Consider the following 22,177-nt stretch of genomic DNA (forward strand, 5'->3'; position numbering starts at 1 on the left):
AGGGAAGCAAAAGAAGGAAGCATGATTTCTGAGCAGACCTGTCATTGGCAGTTCTGCACCTGAGGCTCCTTGTTCTTCATGGGATCTGAGGACTGGAAGGGAACTTGGGGATTCTCAAGAGTCACCTCCTTATTGTACAGATTGAGAAGCAGATGCCCTGAGAGGTACAATGACTCACCCAAAGTCACACAGCTGGTTAAGGGCAAGGAGAGGGCTAGACCCACATCTCCTGACTTTTAATTCACTCACTAAACCACATGCTTCTCCAGTACCATAGACTTAGCCACAAACTCTTTGAAGAGATTGAATAATTCAAACAGATGACGCCCTTGTAGAAGGACAAACTGCAGGGTGGCCTCCCTTCTGTGTAAACCAACAACCCAAATAGCATAATGAAAGAGCCCAGTTTATTTTTCTTGTCACATAAATTAAAATCATTTACAGGCAGACATTCCCTAACTCACAAATAAGCTGTGTCCTAACAGTGTGTTTGGAATTTGCTATTTAGAACCCAGGACGTGTTTTCTTCCTGGGAAATCACATGATCGAGTGTGGTCAGAACCCCAAGCCAGGTCACACACGGCGACTGAACCAATAAGTAACCACTGTGGAGTGGAAGGAACCATTCATCATATTGTTTCCATGAAAAAACACATTCCAGGTTTCAAGTAGGAATAGTGGAAACGCAGCTACCCCACCAAGGTCCCAGTGCAAAGATGCCCCTCCCAGGTGCCTGGTGGGGAGCTGGGAGGTTAGGCTAGGTAAGAGCTAGGAAGCCGTGCAGAATTGTGAACTGGACATGCGCTTTGGATGGAGGCAGAACAGGTTTCCAATCCACTCCACTACTTAATGACTGGGTAAGTTCCTTAACCTCTCTGATCCTCTGAAAAATGAGGATGGTAACAATACCTCACTGGTAAATTATAAGGACAAAAGAAGATAATGTCTATTAAGAACCTATTTCGGTGTCTCGCATGTATCAACAAGCCATCATTTATTATCGTGGTTGCTTGGGAGGAGAAGGGCGGGCTCTGGCGGTTTGGAGAGCTGGGATGCTCCATTTGAGGAGGCAGCGTCTGGGGTGAGGAAAGGCTCTTGCCATAGCCTGATGGGCAGGGGGCAGTGAGGGGACCCTGAGTTCTTACCCCAAACCGCTGCCCCTTAGGCAGTAGAAGTGGCAGCAGCTGTGGTTCCACCCCTGCTGGGAGGATGCGGCAAGGCCCGGGTGCGGCCCACAGTGGCCACTCCAAGCAGCCCAGTGTTGAGAGGGTCGCCTTTGGCAGTGCTGGCTCATAAGCAGCTTCAGCCTTCCCCTGCCCTCTGCCATCATTCCTCCCCATCCCCCGGGGACGTCCCTGGCAGCTCCCACCGTGCTCCTCGCCCTTTCAAGTCTCATTTCAGTGACTTAAAATGTCCAAGCCAGTGTAACATCAAACTTTAAATTCTGTTAAGTTCAGTCTCCTCCCACAATCTGAGGCTTGCTCCAGGCTTAAAAGCGGCCTGAGGAGGAGCAGGGGTCTGTGTTGCTAGTCTCTTCTCTCTCCTGGCTCTACTCCCAGCCCCCATCCTCACTAGCTGGGTTTCAGACCATCTGAGGCCAGGCCCAGAGGGAGAAGGGACGGAGTTGAGCACAGCAGTGTGATCTGGCATGAGTCCTCTGGGTGTCTGATGCATGGGTGTTAGCTCTGTCCCCAGGCCCATGGCTCCAGAGCCCCTCAAAGCCCCCCACACCTGTCTTGAGGTGGGAAGGAAGTGCCAGAACCTTCCCCCAGAAATATGGTGCTCAGCTGACCCAGTTTGCCCAGGACTAAGGGGTTTCCCAGGAGGCAAGACTTCCATTGCTAAGGCCAGGACAGTCCCCAGGCAGACCAGGAGGAAACAGTCACCCAACACAAGAGCGGCAGGCACATCATGACACTCAGCTCTGTCCCAAATAACCCTTTTCTCATGACTCTTCAGCCCAAGTGACCGGTGGGCTAGAGCTGGCAGGCTAGGTTTAACTCCGTCCTGGCAGGTCCTGCACAGGCAGCCTACCTCATGCTAGTAGTAGATTCTCAGAATCTTCTAAATGGTGGTCTCTGGGGCCTCTGCCTAAACTGAGACTCATCCTCGAATATGGACTAGAGGGATTTCTGGCGCCATGGTGAATCCTGAACTAAAAGGTTCACTGCATGCTTAGGGACATCTCAGCAGGGACTGAGACGCTGTATAGTATGGTGTAGGCTGTGGCCTGGGTTGAAATCTTAGTTCAGCCCCTCATTACCTTGGACTGTGTTACCTTTAGCACCCCTGTGTCTCATTTCCTCACATATGAAATTGGTGGGTAATGGCCCCTACCTCATAGAGTTATCTGCAGCACTAAGAGAATTAACTCATGTCACACATTGCCTGGGACATGGTAACTGTGGAATAGATGTTAACTCCTAGCAACATTTTTATAGCAAGCCAGGATTGTATAATAAAAACTTGAATACATTTAATAAGTTTCAAATCTACTGCAGGCATATTTTCTTAAGTTATTTTCTTCATTTTAAAACAAATTGAAGAGTCATTGTTGGCAAAGGCACCAGAGAAAGGCCATACACTCATGTGCTGCTGGTGGGAGCATACATTTATAGTCGCTCTGGAAGGTCATTTGGCGATCGGTTTCGAAAGCCCTAAAAATGCTTTTGACCCAGCAATTCCACTTCTAGGAATTTATCCTGAGGAAATAATTGGAAAACTGGCTAAAGATTAATGCGCAAGATGGTTCCTTGCAGTGTACTTAAAACAGAAAAATATCTGAAGCTGTCTGAATGTCTTAAAAGATCAGAAACATTTTTGTTCATGCATACAGTGAAATACTATGCAACTATTAAAAATTATGTCACAATCTATATTTGTTGACATGGGAGGGTGTTTATGAAATATATAGTATACTTATATAGACAGTGTACATTTTAAAATCATGTATATTCCAGGATTTTTTCTGAGCATGGGATTTAGTATTAGTTTGGCTGAGATCAAAACATATATACAATACTGTATTTTGCTTTTGTTTTGCTTAATGTTATGTAAGAGTCATTTTGTGCCATATAACAAACCTTCTATAAACTTCAATAGTAATAATATCCATCAAGTTGATGTTTCCCAATTTAAATAACCAATCATTTATTGTTGGAGCAACTTATTCCAAAAATGTGTTTTGTTTTGTTTTTCTTTTTGAGACAGAGTCTCACTCCGTCACCCAGACTGGAGTGCAGTGGCGCCATCTCGGCTCACTGCAAGCTCCACCTCCCAGGTTCACGCCATTCTCCTGCCTCAGTCTCCCGAGTAGCTGGGACTACAGGTGTCCACCACCACGCCCGGCTAATTTTTTGTATTTTCAGTAGAGTTGGGGTTTCACCATGTTAGCCAGGATGGTCTCGATGTCCTGACCTCGTGATCTGCCCGCCTCAGCCTCCCAAAGTGCTGGGATTACAGGCATGAGCCACCGCACCTGGCTCCAAAAGTGTTTTAAGAGGCAGGGTGCGTGTCTCACCCATAATTCTAGCACTTTGGGAGGCCAAGGTGAGAGGATCACTTGAGGTCAGGAGTTCGAAACCAGCATGGCCAACATGGTGAAACCCTGTCTCTACTAAAAATACAAAAAAATTAGCTGGGCATGGTGGCGCCTGTAATCCCAGCTACTCGGGAGGCTGAGCCAGAAGAATCGCTTGAACCTTGAAGGTGGAGGTTGCAGTGAGCTGAGATCACGCCACTGCACTCTAGCCTGGGCAACAGAGCAAGACTCTGTCTCAAAAAAAACACAAAAAACAAAAAAAAACTGTTTTAAGGAATATTGTGTTAACACCACCTTGGTGTCTAATACTTTTTTCATTTTCAGGAACATTTTCTTAAAATTAATATACCTAAATTAAATTACTCAGTCAAACTACAGGAATGTGCATGTATTTGAGGGGGACATAAATATTTTTAGGGCTTGCAATACATATTGACAAACTGCCTTCCAACAAGTTATACCAGTTTATCCCAAGAATTGATTTGGAAATTGGATGCTTGTCCACTTTTCTCTGCAAAGAAAGAAGATTCCACTGTTCATATAATGTCTTCCCCAGATTTCTTGTGCCAACTGAATGGATCACCCTTACAGTATCTGATCCTCCTGCCCTTCTGAAGTCTCAGACTTCCTGATGAAACTGTGCACCAAATTGCCACAGAAATGGAAAGAAAGGGGCAAAGAAAGCAAAGAAAAAAGACTCTAGGGTAATGAAACCCCTACACATACTCACCAATAGATCAGTCTATGTGGCGAAAAAGTAATTTGATTATGCAATATGTAACTCAATACATTTCAGCAATTTTCAAACGCATTTGAACTGCTCTTGAGAATGCCTTTATTTCAAAATTATTAACTCGACAAAAATCAAGTGTGTTGAGAAGAAAACATCCTAGTAGAAGTCTCAGACAAAAACTGAAAGACAAAAGACTGGAAGAAGTTACAAAATGTCGAAAACTCTTTTGTTCTATCACAACAGACGCTAAAAAGTCTGATAGACAAAAGCCTGAAATTGAGAAGAAGAATCATAATAGCTAAGAAAATATAAATAATGAAGATGAGAAGAGAAAATAATTATAAAAATCAGATCATGCCAAAGTAGTACTTCATTACGAGGAAGAAATACATTTGGAGCATAATTGTTTGAATAACCCAATTTAATGAAGGGGAGTGAATCATATGAATATGTTGAAAAAAGGATTTGCAGTCTTGGTGATTTGATCACAAAATACAGACATCAACAACAACATGAACCCTACCTACTCCTAGGGTTAGTGGCTACTAACATGTAGCCACTACCTACAAGGACATCAACCAAAAAGAATATGAAAAAAATATAGCCCAAAAATGTAGGAAAAAAGCATACTATAGTGATATGTCCAAGTTAACTAATACAAATATCGTTATGCTTCTAGATGTTGTGATGTATGCAGTATTTGTTAGCTTGTTAGGATGTGCGATTTGTTGTGATTTCTCCTAAATTAATATTCACATTGATGCCTAATTTTGTCGTCATAATTTGATACTCTTTTTCTTAGAATGAACCCCAGTTCCTATAAGCCTCAGGTACCTAGAAACCTACATCTGCCCTGCTGTGAACGCTGAGTGCCTGCAGATGTTCTTAGAGAAGAGTCTAAGTCCGGCTCAGCTGATCTCCTTCATCATACCTGGCATGTTTTATAACAAGAAGGGTTACCACAGCTAAAGCACCCTGGGGAAGGATTATGCAATGCCAGAAAGATTCTCTCTTCATAAGTCCCATAGATGAAAGAGGGGTCAATTCACTGAAGCTGTCAACATTCAACATTCAGACATGGCCAGGCACAGTGGCTCACACCTATAATCCCAACACTTTGGAAGAACAAGCTGGGAGGATCACTTGAGGCCAGGAGTTGGAGACCAGCCTGGGCAACGTAACAAGACCCAGTTTTCTTCCTTTTTGTCTGTACAAAGAAAAAATTAAAAATTAGCCAGGCATGGTGGTATGCACCTGTAGTCCCAGCTACTCGGGAGGCTGAGGCAGGAGGGATCACATGACTCCAAGAGTTTGAGGCTGCAGTGGGCTATGATCACACCACTGCACTCCAGCCTGGGCAACTGAGACCCTGTCTCAAAAAAAAACAAAACAAAACAAAAAAAAAACCCCACACACACAGTCAGACATTTACTGAGCATCTACTACACATGCCATGAGCTGGGGACACAAACGAATGCTAAGATGCTAGTGAGAAAGACAGCTCTGCAAATAAGCCATCAGTTTGGGAACCACTGCTACTTAGCTGAGCACACTCTTGAAGAAACTCTCCTTTCACCCACTGTCTTCTCCCCCTGGCTCCAGGACCTGCTTCCTTCGCCACCTAAGACATGCCATCTTAGGCCGACATCATAGGTCTCTTTAAGTCACAAGAACAGTAGTTGTATGTCTGTGTCTGATCCAGGTAATAATCAAAATGTTCAATTTCATTTAAAGTTAAGGTGTCTCGTCTCTGGCTCGGACGCCTGAAGTGATGGAGGTAGTCATCTCCTCCTCCTCCTCCTCCTCCTCCTCCTCCTGTCCCCTCCCTTCTTCCACCTCCTACTCCCTATTCTGATGAGGCATTGAGGTGGGGGACCAGGATGACAGAGCAGAAAGGATCTTACCTGACTGCTTCAGTTGTGAGCTGACATTGGGGTTTCTAGGGCTGACTTCTCTTTGGGGTGCTTTCGTGGGTTTCTTGGAGAAGCCACTTGAATTTCTGCTATAAAGCTCCCAACTTAGGGTTGCCAGATAAAAATACAGAATGCCCAATTAAATTTGAAGTTGAGCTAGATGAAAATTTAAAATATTCTAGTGTATGTTGCAAAGATTTCATGTAACATATACTAAAAACATACATGTTGTTTACCTGACATTGAAATTTAAATGAGTATCTTGTATTTGGATTTGTAAAATCTGGCAACCCCACCTCAACTACATTTTCCATTATGAGGCTGGGATGTAGTTGTGGGGCAGGGTTGTAGCAGCCCTTGGGGCTGTGGTTTCCCAGTGGCCCACATCTGTTGGGTCCCTTTGCCCTTCCAGGCAGCCCACTTGGATGGAGTCCTCTTTAAAAAGGCTCCAAGAAATCTCTCCACCACCCCCATCTGGTTCCCGGGAGCCACACACCTTCACCCCACTGCCCTCTGGCGCAGGGCACCATTGGCCACTGCAGCCCTGACTCCTCAGACCAGTCCTCACGTTTCCCCAAACACTGACAGGTGTGGGGAGAGCTCCCCGTGCAGCCCTTGTCACTTCCTTGAGGTGAAGGGAAGCGCTTGCTGCCTCACCCCATGGACGGGCAACAGGGGTGGTGGGAACACAGTGCCCTCCGCCCACCCTGTTCAAGGAAACCCTCCCTGATGCCTCGATCTGAGGCTGGAAGTGGGCGAAGGGCTGACAAGGGAAGTTTTCCACTCACCGAGCTTGTCCTGGGCAGGGTCTCAGCACTGCGTGGATGTGTGGCTCCTTGCACCTACTAATTTGTTTTGCCTTTGAGGCTGAAATGTCTAGGTAACAGGAAAAGTCCCTTTTACCATCCAGTTATACTCCCTTGTTATGAACGAAGTCCCAATGGGGCACAAGGGAGCAGGAAGAAGAGTTTATTTGGCTGGGCCTAGGGGTAGTCGGGAAGGGGTGCAGCGAAGAGGAGCCGCACCTCCCTCCGTGCTGCGTAGACAACATGCTTAGGAATCTCCAGGGATCATGTTAAACAGCAGATCTGGCTTCAGTAGGTTTGGGGTGGGGCCTGAGATCCTGCATTTCCTACAGCTCTCAGGTGGTGTCCTCAGATGCACTTTGAGCACAGAGGGGCTAGAGGGCTGCGTAGGAGGGGCTGCTAGGCCCTCGGGGGAGGGGGCAAAGAAGGGGCATTGCAGGCCAGGGAACAGCAAATGAAATGCAGAGGAAGACCTCAGGTCTGCTAATACTGCCTCTGCAGGTTCCAGTATGTGGTCAGAGGCTAAGAGGGGCCACCCACACTCATGGGAGGGGAATGGGGGAGCTGGTGAAGTTCCAGGGGGTCCTGACTGTGCCTGAAAAAGCTGGAACAGGAAAAGCAAGCTGAGTAGGTTCCATCGGTGTCAGCTCTTGTAAAAACACTTTACAAGCTAGCCTACAGTTGGATTTCACAAAGCCATGTGAACATTAATTAGGGCATCTGATGGCTCGACCACAGAGTGCGTTTGATGGACACATTCAAGTCCTGCTTTGCACAATGCACAGCTGGCACTGGTTTGCTGCAGTTCACATGACTGTCTCCCAATGTGCACAGGTGGTATGAGTCACCTGGAAAAGGTTTACTGCCTCAGTGTAACATCTGCAGACGGTCAGCAAATCACATGGCCTAACCTGCCTGTGGGCGGCAAGCTAGCGACCTCCTCAAGATGTCCACTTTCTAACGCCCAGAACTAGTGAATAGGTGACCTTACATGGCAAACAAAAGGGCCTTGGTAGATGTGACTCAGTTAAAGACTTTGAGATGGGGGGACTACTCGAGGTTGTTCAGGTGGGTCCAGTCTAATCACACGAGTCCTTAAAAGTAGAGAACTAGCCAGGCACGTGGCTCATGCCTGTAATCCCAGCGCTTCGGGAGGCTGAGGCGGGTGGCTTGCTTGCTGGTCATGTAGAACAGCCTGGCCAACATGGTGAAACCCCATCGCTACTAAAATACAAAAATTAGTCAGGTGTGGTGGTGGGCACCTGTAATCCCAGCTACTAGGGAAGCTGAGGCAGGAGAACTGCTTGAACCCGGGAGGCGGAGGTTGCAGTGAGCCCAGACCACGCCACTGCACTGCAGCCTGGGCGACAGAGCAAGACTCCGTCCCAAAACAAACAAACAAAAAAAGTAGAGAAACTTCCCCATTCATAGAGAGAGGTGAAAAAAGGAAAGGTAGAGAGGTGGCAGTGTGAGAAGGAGCCCTGCTGCTGGTTCTGTGATATCAGGGTTCATAGACAAGGACAAGAGAGAGGCCTCCAGGGGGGAGGTAAGGGATCCCCCCAGTGATGCCAACAAGGAAATGGGGACTTCAGTCCCACAACCTTGTGCAACTGAATTCTGCCAACTGACAAGAAAATGCATTCACCCCTAGAATCTCCAGAAAGGAATGCATTCCTGTGTCCAAGTGAGGCTCATGTCTGACCTGCAGACCTGTATAATGATAAACTATGTTGTTTGAAACCGCTACATTGGCAGTGATTTGTTACAGCAGCAATGGAAAACGAATCCCCTGCCCAGAATGACTTCCTCCTTTCCTGTCAGAGGAGGGCTCAGGCCTTCTGCTGAAAACTCGCTTCCCTAAGTAGTCACACCCAATACTGAATACTCCCTAGAAGCAGCTGCTCTTTTCTCAGAACAATGGGTTGCTTGTAAGCCTGAGAACAGGACGAAAACCCACTTTGCGAGCAGCCCTGCGTGTGCATGCCCTCGGAGGGCAGGTTGGTTTTGCTATCTGCTTTCTGTCCTTTTTCCCCCCATGGGTCCTGTCTGGCCCTTTTGCTTTCTCACTTTGTGCAGAAAGCATCTTAACTCTTCTCATAGGAGAACAGCTGTATGGACGTAGCAGGGGGAGTTACCACATGCCTACCTCCATGGTTGTGGAGAGGGGCCCCTGCCCAAATGTCCCAGTGGCCACCTTCATCAGACCATGGAGCAGTCGGAACGGGAAGGGATTCTAGAGTTGGTCCAGTCCAGCCATCTCATCTTACATGGAAGGAGGGAAGGAAGAAAGGGAGAAAAATAAGAAAGCTGAGGTCAACCCTCCTCCAGGGATGGGCCTGGCCAACAGGATCCCAAGGGATGACATAACATTGAAATTAAGAAACCAAGGAAAGTTGAGAACTAAAGAAAGCTGAACCCAGTCAGCCAAGAGGCATCCTTAAGGGCTAACCCAGCCATCAGAACCTGGATGACCCCGACGAGTCAGAAAGTCAGGCGCCTCGAGAGCCAAGCAGCCAAGAAATGGGGGCTGGAACTGGCACTTTGGTCTGCCTCTGTGCACTCACCCAGCAAGGGTGGAAGGGACCCTGGGACCAAGTGACCAAGGTCACACAATGGATGAATAGAGCTGCTGAACTTCAAACCGAACCATGCCATTTTGCCAAAGCAGTCATCACCTTCCATGAATCATAAATGTTTGTTCAAAGCCACAAATGTACACACTCTTTCTATGTATACAGAGTTTTTCTAAAGGTTAACATCTAAATAAGTCAATTAGGGTCAGCCTTAATTTGTAGGAACTTTTTGGTTAAAGTTTTCTGAGTAATTCAGTGAATTCAAGTTTCTTGCTTTCTCCTTTCTCTTTCTCCATTTAAAACATGATCTCATGAAATTTTTGTCCCAAGAAAGGCAGGATTACTTTTTTTTTTTTAACAGTTTGAGTTGGTGTAGTGTATTCTTGGTTATCAGAATACTCATATAGCTTTGGGATTTTGAATTGGTAAATATTCATGACGTGTGAAAAATCATGATACATACTGTACGATCTCAGTCCCATAAAACTGGATGTTGTGCCTACACACGCACAGGACCTAGAAGAATATGTCAAACTATAAACTGCTTGTGATTGTGAATGACTTTGTTCTTTGCTGCTTGTGTTTGTCAGTTTCCTGTAATACACATACTAACTTTAAAAAAAAGGTTATTTTAAAAGCCAAAAACAAACAAACAAACAAACAAACATGATCTCTAACCTGTTGGCTGGTTAAAATTTGAGAAAATTAGACAAATGCTTACTTTTTCCTTTTTGGCTGACAGACAAAGGCTCAATGAGGTGTCTTCATCTGTAGGGATTTATGTCCTTCGTAGGGGGCCTGCTTCCCCCTCAAGATAGAGTAAAAAAAAATTAGTGGTGTCACTTGGGCTCAAAAGGACAGAAGACTTGACACTGGAGTTTGAGGGTCCTAGAGGGGCTCAGCCACACAGACCTTCCTGGCCCACCCTTCCTACCATAGCCCTTTTTAGGAGCTGCCCCTACCCCCACAAGACTGTCCTTGGTTGCTGAACTATTAATTATTTAAACAAATAGTCATTGATCATCTACCCTCTGCTAGGCATAGCAGTCCTGTGAGATGGGCTCTTCCCTTAGTCCTCATCCCCATTGGCTATTGACACCATCCCCCACTACATCCCCTTCCATCCTGACACAGGACCTGCCTCTCTGAGCCTCTGACCTCTGCTTTCTCCCAGCATCTATTTTGGTTCTTCCTCCTTGGCTCAGTAAGTACGTGGACAATTCCAGAGCAGCCTTAAAGGCAGCCACCCCAACGTTGGCCTCAGCCTCAGGGGCAGGGCAGGATCCTGGCCTACAAATCATGCACTCAGAGCTTCAGTCCAGTCTCTACAAGGACTGGCAGCAGATGGCGCTCTCCTGGGGAGACCAAGTCCAGACACCTGTTCCCTGGCACAGCAGAAGCCCTCCACCCAGGCCCTGGAATGACAGCACTGACTGATCTCCTGACAGCGAGCTCGGGCTGTCTATCTTCCCTGAAGTCCAATCCATCCCTTGCAAAGCCAGTTTCCGCTGTCCCGTGATGATTAATGCTGAAGTTCTCTTTCCAACCTTTAAAACGCCTTTTCATGCCGTGCATTTAGAGAAAGGGCTCTGCCATCTGCAGAGGACCTGTGCGGAAATGTGGGGAAATGACCGTGTGTTTATTTATGTCATCCATTGTTAGCTAAGAATATCCAGGTGTTCTAATAATGGAGGTACCAAGAAAGGAAACAGTGTTGGATGGTGGGAAGGACGCTGGGCTCGGGGCAGGAAAACAAGCTCCACAGCCCAAGCTGAGTGACCTTCAGCAAGTTTTTGTTCTTTAGCCTCAGTTTCTTCCTCTGCGGGGGGGAAAAAAAAAAAAGAATCTACAGTACTTGCTATGCTGATCTCAAAAGGATATAACAAGAATCCAGTGAAAGGATGTATGTGCATCCCAAATTCGCTCAGGCCCAGCACCAGAGGGACAAATGAATCCACATTAACAGATGTCACTGGGGCCTCCCACCTGCTGAAGCAGGCCTCCAGCACTTCCCCATAGAAGTTTCACTGAGCTATGTTTCAAAGTGCCTAGGTGTGTCTCACAAGGACCCCCATGCAATCTTCTTTCTCAGTTCACTGCCTGAGAAGACCCTCCCTATAGCTACTATGGCCCAAGCAGGGGCTGAATCTCAGGGCTCTCAAAGCTGCAAAAGACAAGAGGTGTCAAAATGGTCTGTCCGCTCTCAGAATGCACCCCCAGCTCCTAGCAGAGGGACACCTGGAGGCTGGAACTTGCTCGGGAATAGCCACACTGCGGGTTAGTTCGGGAGAACATCCCTACACAGAGGGCAGGGCCCAGGCTGAGGGGCTTATTCAGGTTCCCGCTGGATCCACGCAGCTGCCTGGAGACAGGGATTGTCCTCCTCATTTGACAAGTCACACAGCTAGTAGTAGTAGATGGTGGAACCCTGTGGTGGACATGGATCATTCTGGCTGCTTAGCCTCCGGATATACTTATTCTATGCTTTCTTCTAGAAGCTGTGCAGTTTTCAGTCTTATATTTAGGTCTGTGGTCCAACCGGAGTTAATCTTTGTGTATGATGTCAGGTAAGCCACAAGGTCCTTTTTCTTTGTATTGGATGTCCACTTGAGGATATACAGTACTTCTTATTTGGGAGGAACATCAGGGTAAGTGGAAGGAAGATTCCATTGCCCGCTACAGAAACCAAGCTAAAGGGGAAGCTTCTCACTCTCTGGTTGCTTAAAGCTTTGACCCTTCAGGAGACAAGCCAAGGCACACGGTCATTTAGGGATTAGATGAGGTGGCTGTGAACAGCAGTGACAAGTGCCCCTCCCAAGTTGGTGGCTCTCGAGGTGGCCTCTGGACCTTGCCTGTCCTCCTCTACATCTTGCCCCCACCAAGGCCTCCCAGCGGCCCCATGATTCCATGCGCTTCCCACTGCTCCTCACTTAAATTCCTTCTCTGCCGAAGTTAACCAGAAACAGTTTGTATTTGCAACCAAATTTGCAGCTGCTACAAGGCAGAATTCAAACTCTGACAATGTCTTGCTAAAAAACCCATGTGCTTTCTAACATACCATTCTTGGTGCACTGTTAAAGCTTATGTACATACAAGACATAGTTATTATTACAATGCATTAAATTGGACGATATCCTAGTGAGATAAGTGGCAGGGTGGTGGTAATCGTGGAAAAAAGAAAGCTCAAACCATCAAGGCTAGATGCTGTCAAGCTACAGGCTCACAGAAAGCTTTGGGAGGAAAAGAGCTACACGAGTCAGGAAAACAGCAGATTAAATAGGAAGCACCCAGCTGGGTAATGCAATTCCACCGCCTCTTTTCCAAAGAACTAAATTCAGCTGTGGCTTAAAAAAAAATTCCTGTATGGTTTGTGGGTGGTCATAGTCATGAAACCTAGAATTTTAAAGCCAGGAAGGACCTTAAAAATCATCTGACCTTCAGACCCGCCTGGGTTTTATAAGAAAAAGAAAATCATCTATTGTACTGGCCTCATTTCCTAGATAAGGAGACTGGTTCCCAGTTAGGTTACAAGACTTAGAAAACATCACGTGCCAAGGCAGTGACAGAGCCAGACTAGAGGGAGGCGTTCTCTCTACCTTGATGCATGCCCTGTGGAAAAGGGTGGTAAACACAGTCCAAAAAGTCAGAGGGGACCTGCTCTTACACAGTGGGAAACTAGACATTAGTTTAAGTAAGAAATCAAATTGCATGTTTATGCCAGTCTTGTCATCTCTGTGAAGTCACTGATTCATTCTCAAAACCATCGCCCTGAGATGTGCCCACTCTTTCCTATGCTTCTACTGGGGAACTATCCAGGTAAACCTCTCCTCCCAAGGTCCTCTAGAGTGTTCCTGAGGCCCATACTTAAATAAACAAAGCATTTGAGGGCCAGGATGTACTTGAAGTTCTTCTTCAAAAAGTATGTGTTTTTCTGCAATTGACACAGGCTGTCGTACATGTATCACCCGGGAGGAGTGATAGGCTGTGGCGTTATCTTAGTGCTATGGTTTTAGCTTATAGACAATTCATTCCTATTAGCCCCTAGGGAAAAGGGATGCTGAAGACATTCAACAGAAGACCTAAAGTCTCTATCGAGGCATTTTCACATAATCAGCCTACACTCTGAGTACAATTTGGGGAAAAGCTTTCCTTCTCCAAAATGCATTTTCTTAAGAGGCTCTGGAAGTTAGTGGAGATGTTAGAGAGCACTGACTGACCACCTTCTCCTGTGAAGGAGCCACCTCTCCAGCCAATCCTCCCCAGTGGCCTGAGCTTCATAGTCAACCAGAGAGCTGCGGCCCCCCACAGCAGCAAAGTGATGTAAGCCTCAGGGAGAATGAGATCGCTCAGTTTATAGTAATGCGGAAAGTTCTCCAAGGTTCACTGGGGATGCAAAAGTGAGGGTGATAATTTGATCACATGGGTGTAAAAAATAAACATATATGATTCAGCAAAATACACAGACAACTTCCGAAAAGAGACACATGAAACCATTAACAGTGTTTGCTCCTGAAGAGTAGGATTGGAATATCAAGGAAGGAGGGGATATTTTTGCTTTTTGCTTAAAACATTTCTGTAATGTTTACCTTAACAGCAATAACAAGAACTATGAGTATAGGTTACCTTTATAATTAAAAGTAGAAACTATTTTTTTTAATCCAGTTTCCAGAGCATTAACCCTCAGATCTGGGTGGGTAGGGCTCAAACATCTGTATCTCAATAAGTTCTTCTGATGATTCTAATGTGCAGCCAGAGTTGAGAACCAGTGGGTCAGGGCATTAAGAGTCCCTGGTGATGTATGAAGCGGGAGAGGAGGTAATGTGTGAAGTGTTACTGTGTTATCTGAATATGAATCTCTCTGTCAGGTTAGCTTCTGGGGAGAAAGAGGTGCTGGCAAAATTCAGCAGAAGAGCTAAGCAGTATGTTTCCTGGGACAGAAGTGGGTTCCTCAGGTAGGCATCTCAGGGGGCAGCCAGAGGGCACTTGGGTCGATGCCCAGGAAGTGGAGAAAAGAAAGCAAGAGAAGGCAGTTCAGGCCCACGCAGCAAGCCTCCGAGGCCTCCTATGTCCCCAGAGCCATTGGCTCCATGGCCTCTGTGCTGCCCACCGCAAAGCAAGGACTTGTAATGTAGGAACCCACAGGCAGTTCAAATATTTGTTGTATTTGGAAGCCTCCAAATTCTGTTTAAAAATAATTCTGGGTTTCTTTCAAAAGGCAGGTTGGGGAGAAACATCTGGAATAAAATAAACCCGCAGACCACTTGCACAGACCAAAAGGGAAGGGAAAAAACATCCCACTCCAAATTACGTTATTCCCAGCAGAGCCAGGAAAGACATGAATGGGGGAAGGAAGAGCAAAAAACCAGCTTCTAAATGATGTTAAGAGAGGGTGGGGAAAAGCAGGGGGGAGGTCGGTCTGACAGTACTTTGCTCTGACATTTTGGAAAGAAAGAAGTTCCATTTCAGTAATTTTGAGTCTTGCTCAAAAAAGTAATTTTTCTGTGCAGTTCTCAATGATACGCTTGAGTCAACTCTGAGGAGCGGCACACACAACTGGTATCTACATTCCCCTCCTCCCCATAGACCTGGCTAAAGAGTCTGTGTCCTGTCCCACTAATAATGGATGTCCTCTCAGGGAAAGCATGTTTCTGACAGACGGTTGTTCTCAGCAGCAGGGCTGGTGTCTGCATGTTCCATGTTCGGAGTTGAAAAGGAGCTGGCATCCGCAAGATCTCTTTCGGAAGCGTTGAGGAAGTCCTTCCAGACCATCGGCTGCAATTCCCATTGCAGATCAGCTCGTCTTAGGCAATGTCTGCCATGGGGACAAATCGTTACTGACAGCCAGGGTGTCAGTGGCTCATGTTGATTCCTTTAGGACAGCTAGGGGAGCTGAGCGTGGTTCCCCTAGCATTGCTGAGCATCTAGTAGGGACCCTGTAGAAGTGATGTCCCTTACTCTTGCTCAGTCCTGTGAAGTCATTTTTACTGTCCACATTTCACAGATGAGGAAGTTGAGTCCCCGGGAGTCTGGGCTCCAGAATCAGGCACATCTAGCTCCTCTACTCAGCAGTAGGGACTTCAGGCAAGTTACTTAACTCTCTGCGTCTTGGGTTCCTCCTCTTCAAAGTGGAGAGAACAATGAAACCTCTCTCATAGTAACAGAGAGGATTGAGAGAATGCTTCTCAAGGGGTTTAGCAGACAAATATGCAACCAATAAATATTAGGTGCTATTGTTACTGATGTTGTAATGATTTAAAGGGTTAAACAGCTCACTCGAATTAAGTAACTCAGCACTGTAATAAAGTGCTGAAGCTGGGATTTTTGTTGTTGTCTTAGCCCCAGCACAAACTCTTATTACTCAGCACTGTGTCTCTAAGCTGAGGATAAAAGACAGAGACACAGACGTCAGACAGAGGCACCTGTCCTCTTCCCTCAAGGGACAGCAAAGTAGCTAAGGGTATAGATTAGGTAGAGGTTGCCTTCTGGACACAAGGTTTATTTTGTGGCTTGTTAGTCAGAGAGTGGGACTGACTATCTGTCACCTGCTGTAATACAGGTCTAGGATGAGGCTCAGGAGAATTCTGCTGACCATGCAGCAGGCAGGGCCAGAAGCTGGGAACAGGCTGGCAAGGGCTGGAGAAACTGGGCACCACAGGCACTGGTGCGGGGAGGGGACGCAAAGTCTGGGCACCGTGTCTGTGGGCTCAAAAGGCCGACTGTTTGGAACCATCTGGGGGACGTGGTCAGCCAAGCAGGCTGTGGGGGGAAATGCCCAAGTCAGCAGGCTGCAGCTGAACTCGAAGGAACCTGGCATGGATCTGGCAGCCAATGGGTGACCTGCAGCTGTGGAAAGTAGGATTCTGGTTTCTAGGGTCCCCTGGGGAGGTCACTGGCTATCAGTAATTCACCTGTAGACCTGGCCATTCCTAGTCTTTCCTAGTGAGGGTGTGTGTAAAGAACCCACAGGAAGGCCGGGCGCGGTAACTCCTGCCTGTAATCCCAGCACTTTGGGAGGCCAAGGTGGTTGGATCACCTGAGGTCAGGAGTTTGAATCTAGCCTGGCCAGTATGGTGAAACCCTGTCTCTACTAAAAATACAAAAAAATTAGCTGGGCGTGGTGGTGCATGCCTGTAATCCCAGCTACTTGGGAGGCTGAGGCAGGAGAATTGCTTGAACCCAGGAGGCGGAGGTTGCAGTGAGCTGAGATTGTGCCATTGCACTCTAGCCTGGCAACAGAGCGGGGCTCCATCTCAAAGAAAAAAAAAGAACCCACAGGAAAATAGGAGTCGAGCACCATCATTGCTATGCTAGGCACTTTGCGCATCCCATCTCAGTTCCCACAACAGGCCCATGTGGTAGCTATTCTCATGCTCCAGGTTATCAAGAAGGAAACTGACGGTCATACAAGTTAAGAAATTTGCTCAAGGTCAATGTTAGATTGTCTAATAAACTAAATAAATGTCTGCTTAGGATACCCGCAAAGCAAGAGCACCTAAAAACTTGCTTCTGAAATAATTTTAAAATTGATTTTTCTAAGACTGCATCAAAGGAATCACTGTTGGAAAAAGAATTTCGTTGAATTTCTTTACAATTATTTTTATGTCCTAAACAGAATGGAAAGGGATAGGTGGAAAAAAGACTTTCTCCTCATTTTTCTCTCTTTTTATAGTGAGGGAATGAGGTGATGGGGAGGAAGAGGGAGGAATCTTTTCTAGAAGTTCTCAGAAAATGTCCTCCAACATCCCATTGGCTAGGACTGGGTCGCACACACCCCTAGACCAGTCACTGGCAAAGAGAAACACATTGTGTTGATTGTCTTAGAACAACTACAATTTATACTGTGGTGCTGGGCAAATGGCCACATCAACAACATTGGGTTCTGTTAGCAAGAAGAAAGGGCCAACACAATGGTGGTTGAGTAGGCTATGGATGGAGCTATCGCAACCCTTCAGGGTGCTCCCAAATCCCAGAGGAGCTAGGAAAGCACAGACAGTTCATTTGCCAAATGGTTACCTTGGGTTTGGGATTTATTTACCACAGGATTTTAAAAAGAGACGATCAATTGACCCTTATGGAGACTTGAATCCCATGACACAGTATTATTATTATTATTATTATTGTTTTGAGGTAGGGTCTCACTCCTGTCACTCAGGATGGAGTGCAGTGGCGTGCTCATGGCTCATGGCAGCCTCGACCTCCCAGGCTCAGGTGATCCACCTCAGCCTCCCAAGTAGCTGGGACTACAGGCATGTGCCACTATGCCTGGATAATTTTTTGTATTTTTAGCGAAAATACATTGGTTTTGCCATGTTGCCCAGGCTGGTCTCGAACTCCTCGGCTCAAGCAGTCTGCCTGCCTCAGCCTCCCAAAGTGCTGGGATTATAGGCATGAGCCACTGCACCTGTCCAGACACAGTATAATTAGAACTACGTATGTTCTAACCAAAACTTCCCCCCAATTCTTTCCCCTCTTTCTATTCCTCTCACCTTCTTTAATCAGCTAAGTGCCTTGTCACCTGTCGTCATTTAAAGTCCCCACTTCCCACTCCCTCCTCAACTCCCTGACATCTGGCTTCCACCCTAGTTTCTCCCTTGAAACTGTCTGGCAAAGGTCATGAATGAATATTAAGTTCCCCACTCCCTAGAATACTTTTCCACTCACAGCTTACTCAGCTTTGTGGCACATAGCACTGTCAACCCCTCCACAATCTTCCAAGGCTCTCCTCCCTTGGTGCCTGGGGCCCTACTCTCTCCTCATCCTCTGCTGAGCTCTCTGGCTGCTCAGTCTCCAGGCTGGTTTACTACAGGGGCCTATTCCCAATGTTGGGGCTTATTCTCAGAGTTCTTCCCTTTACTTCCTTTCTTCTCTCTCCAGACACTATCCTTATGACGTGCACTACCTCTCAGATCTCTAATTCCAGTGCAGGCTAGAGACCTGAGCTGCAGATCTCTATGTTTCATTGACTTTTGGATAGAATTTCACAGGCTCCTCAAGTTCAATTACTTCTGTGTATTTAGAAACAGTGTCTCACTCTGTTGCCAGGCTAGAGTGTAGTGGCCCCATCATAGCCCACTGCAGCCTCAAATCCCTGTGCACAGGCAATCCTCTAACTTCTGCCTCCCAAGTAGCTAGGACTAGAAGCACACACTACCATGCCTGGCTTTTTTTTTTTTTTTTTAAGAGATGGTTTTTCTATGTTTCCTAGACCAGTTTCATATTCCTGATCCTCCTGCCTCGGACTCCCAAAATGCTGGGATTGCCAGTGTTAGTCCCCACGCACGGCTCAATTTCTCCTAAATGGACTCATGATACTCTCTCACTTGCCTTTTCTCTTGTGCCTCCTGATCTTGGTGACTGGCACTACCAGCTATCCAGCCACTTGGCCAAGCCAGAAACCTGGGTTCCACCATGTAATAAATAGATCAAGTCATATTGTTTCTATTTATTTAGTATCTCAGGTATCTCTGTTCTCTTGTATATCCACAACTTCCACCCAGGCTCAAACATATATCATAACTCTCTGGGTTATTACAAGGGTCTGAAACTGATCCCCCACCTTTATGTTCACCCTCCCCCCCTCAGTCTATGTGTCACCATCATGGTGGTGGTCTTTATAAAATACAGAGATGCTCATTTCTCCACTCTGTAGAAGCTTTCTATGGCTCTTCTCTGATGCCAACACAAAATTCACGACATAGAAATGCAGAGACAGCCCATCTTTTCAGCCTTACTGGCTTAGGCTCTCTCCACGCTAGCTGGAGACAGAAAGACATGACACTGCATTTTAATAGGTAAAATGTTTTACCTTTAATAAGTTGGGTTGCTTGCATTTTTATAACACTCTTTGATTTGTCCAGCTCCATTTTGGAAAACCATTATGTAATGATGTGACTAAGCTTCAGTCTGAAACACTGTGTCTGATTTGAATTGTTGAAACCTCTAAATTCAAGTTTCCTTATATGCTAAATGGGGATACTAATACTTGCTCAGAGGGGAGTTGGGAGGTGTAAATTCAGTGATATATATAACAGGCATGGCATATGGTAAGTGTCCCATCAATGATAACAGCTACTACTTATAGAGCAGATCTTACTCTGTGCCAGGATGGTTCTAGGTGCTTTATGTTGTTAGTTCCTTTGATCTTCATAAAAATCTTATGAGGTAGATACCATTATTCTTATTTTATGGATGGAGAAACAAGCACAGGGGGTTTGCATAGCCCGTCCAAAATCACACAGATAGTAAGTGGCAGAGGGAGATTTGAATCATTGCAGGGTAATGCTAGAAACTATACTCTTTTTGTTTTGTTTTGTATTTTGAGACAGAGTCTTGCTCTGTCACCCAGGCTGGAGTGCAGTGGCGCGGTCTCAGCTCACTGCAACCTCCACCTCCCAAGTTCAAGCGATTCTCCTGCCTCAGCTTCCCATGTAGCTGGGATTACAGGAGCATTTCACAATGCCCAGCTAATTTTTGTATTTTCAGTAGAGATGGGGATTCACCATGTTGGCCAGGCTGGTCTTGAACTCCTGACCTCAAGTGATCCACCTGCCTAGGGCTTCTGGAGTGCTGGGATTATAGGCGTGAGCCAACGCACCTGGCCCAGAAACTATATGCTTACCCACTAAGGGACCCTGCCTCTTCATGACTGTTGATCGTTTAAATTAATGCATTTATTTTAACTGTATGTACCAGAAAGTACATCTGGAGTTTTTAATAAATATGTTACAAATGATTTGGAGGGAACATAAAATATAAGGACTAATTTCTAGAATGTTAGTATTAAAGCAATAGAATGTCCTCTACCACACACACAAAAAACCAACCTCTTGATACATTGAAGATGCTGTCTCTTCACTGAATTGATCCAGGAACAAATTGCTTTGACATCATTGGTACCAAAATAAATCAGACCAAAATTAAATCTATCATTCTGTAAATTAAGGAGTTTAGAAATCACTTCAAAGAGATTGATATTTTTGCCTTTTTCAAAATTGCCATTTGACGATGCCTTCATTCTGGAGGAGCTTCAAGCCAGAGGCACTTGCGGCTGCCCTGTAGGTAAACTTGACTTTTAGCCAGAGCAAAGTGCTCCACAGCCACAGCAGTTACCTAGTTCTTCTTGGTTTGGATTTTTGCCAATCGGGCAACAACCGTAGGTGCCCCAGGATGACTGTAGTGGTGTTTCTCAGGGACTGGAGTGTGTGCTTTATGTCAATACAGACAGTTCTCTCACTGCTTGGTCTCAATTCCATGAACACTTGGAAATTTTACCCCTTGCAAAGAGAGGGAGAATGAGTGTACAGGCTTTTAGATCATCCCTTCTCTGGTCTCCAAAATCCTTTAGGGCAGGGACTGTGTTATATTTATCTCTGCAAACCCAGATCCTGGCATGGTGCCTGGCACAGAGAAGGCACTTAACTAAGCCGAGTGCTGGTGGGTTTAGAAGTCCTAGTTTATCTTCTTCTTCAACCAGAACTGGTTAAGAATACGGGTTGGGATGACAGAGTACCTACAAGGGACAGATATTGGCACCCTCTTCATACAGGAACCTGGATGGTAGTGATAAAATATCAGTTGATAATATTTGAGAAATTGTCAAGTTGTTGGAAACACATATAACTTCCCCAAATAACTAAGCTGGAAAACTGTACCAGTTTGAATGTGTAGATTCTGGTATGCTTATAACAACAACAACAAAAAAGGCACATCACAGTGATCACACTTTACAGCGGCACATGCTCCCTCTTCCCTATTGAAGATATAGTTCCAATTCTCTCCTTTTTTGGTTGATGCTTCTCCTGCTCTTTTCCCATTAAGACTACATCTGTGATTCTGTAAAATCTTTCCTTCCCTTTCTTATTACCTAAGCATATAAAACATTCATATGTGGAAAGATTCTGATATGCACGATAATTCCAAATGCTGCAAGCCCAAACAGACTTGGAAAAGTTCTCAGTTTACTACCAAAGCATACTTACATCAGAAATGTCTTAAAGCACTAAAAGAAAAAGGGAAAAAATCTTAGGGCAAAGACCCAATTGTAGTAGCAAGGATAACCAGTGGTTGAAGAGACAGGACATGGAAGGGTATTTCCTCCCCACCCCAGGCACTCTGCAATGGCTTGATGGAGCACTGGGCAGGATCTTAAAATAATCTACTCTCCCGTCGGACACTATTGAATTACTTTTTATCTTCACAAACAAGTGCTGCTATTAATTAATAACACCGTGTACCAGGCACTAGGCTAAGTGCTTTGTATGCCATCTCTTTTAATGTTCCTCATACTTTGCAGGTGTCAATAATCCATTTTTAGAGGTGGAGTAATTTGCCTAAGAACATACAACAAATAAATCTGTTGTACTCCACAGCTCAACTTCCTTCCACAGAACCAGTATTTCCAAGACAGGATCAGAGCCTGGCATTGTTAGCAAAGCTGTGCTTATTAGCTGTGTGGGTGACAGGAGCAAAGGAGTTAAAACCTTCAAAGTGCAGACAGCAGTGCCTGGCAGGGGGCAAGCACTCAATAACGGTTGCCAGTGTGCAGATGCTATCCCTGCTGAGGAGGGCCACCCAGTTTGTCCAGGTTGAAAGGGAGGCTCAGAGCACAGGTT

General features: G+C 45.8%; 1 long non-coding RNA gene across 1 annotated transcript in view; it reads right to left on the reverse strand.

Moving 5' to 3' along the window:
- The window catches only part of LOC112617171, a 36,776-nt gene that overhangs the window by 492 nt on the left and 14,107 nt on the right, over nt 1–22,177 (reverse strand). The window contains exon 2 of the long non-coding RNA XR_003117862.1: nt 6,976–7,063. This is a non-coding gene — a long non-coding RNA (uncharacterized LOC112617171). The remainder of the gene's footprint in view (nt 1–6,975; nt 7,064–22,177) is intronic.

Source organism: Theropithecus gelada, unplaced genomic scaffold (assembly GCF_003255815.1).
Source record: "Theropithecus gelada isolate Dixy unplaced genomic scaffold, Tgel_1.0 HiC_scaffold_15884, whole genome shotgun sequence".
NCBI lineage: Eukaryota > Metazoa > Chordata > Mammalia > Primates > Cercopithecidae > Theropithecus > Theropithecus gelada.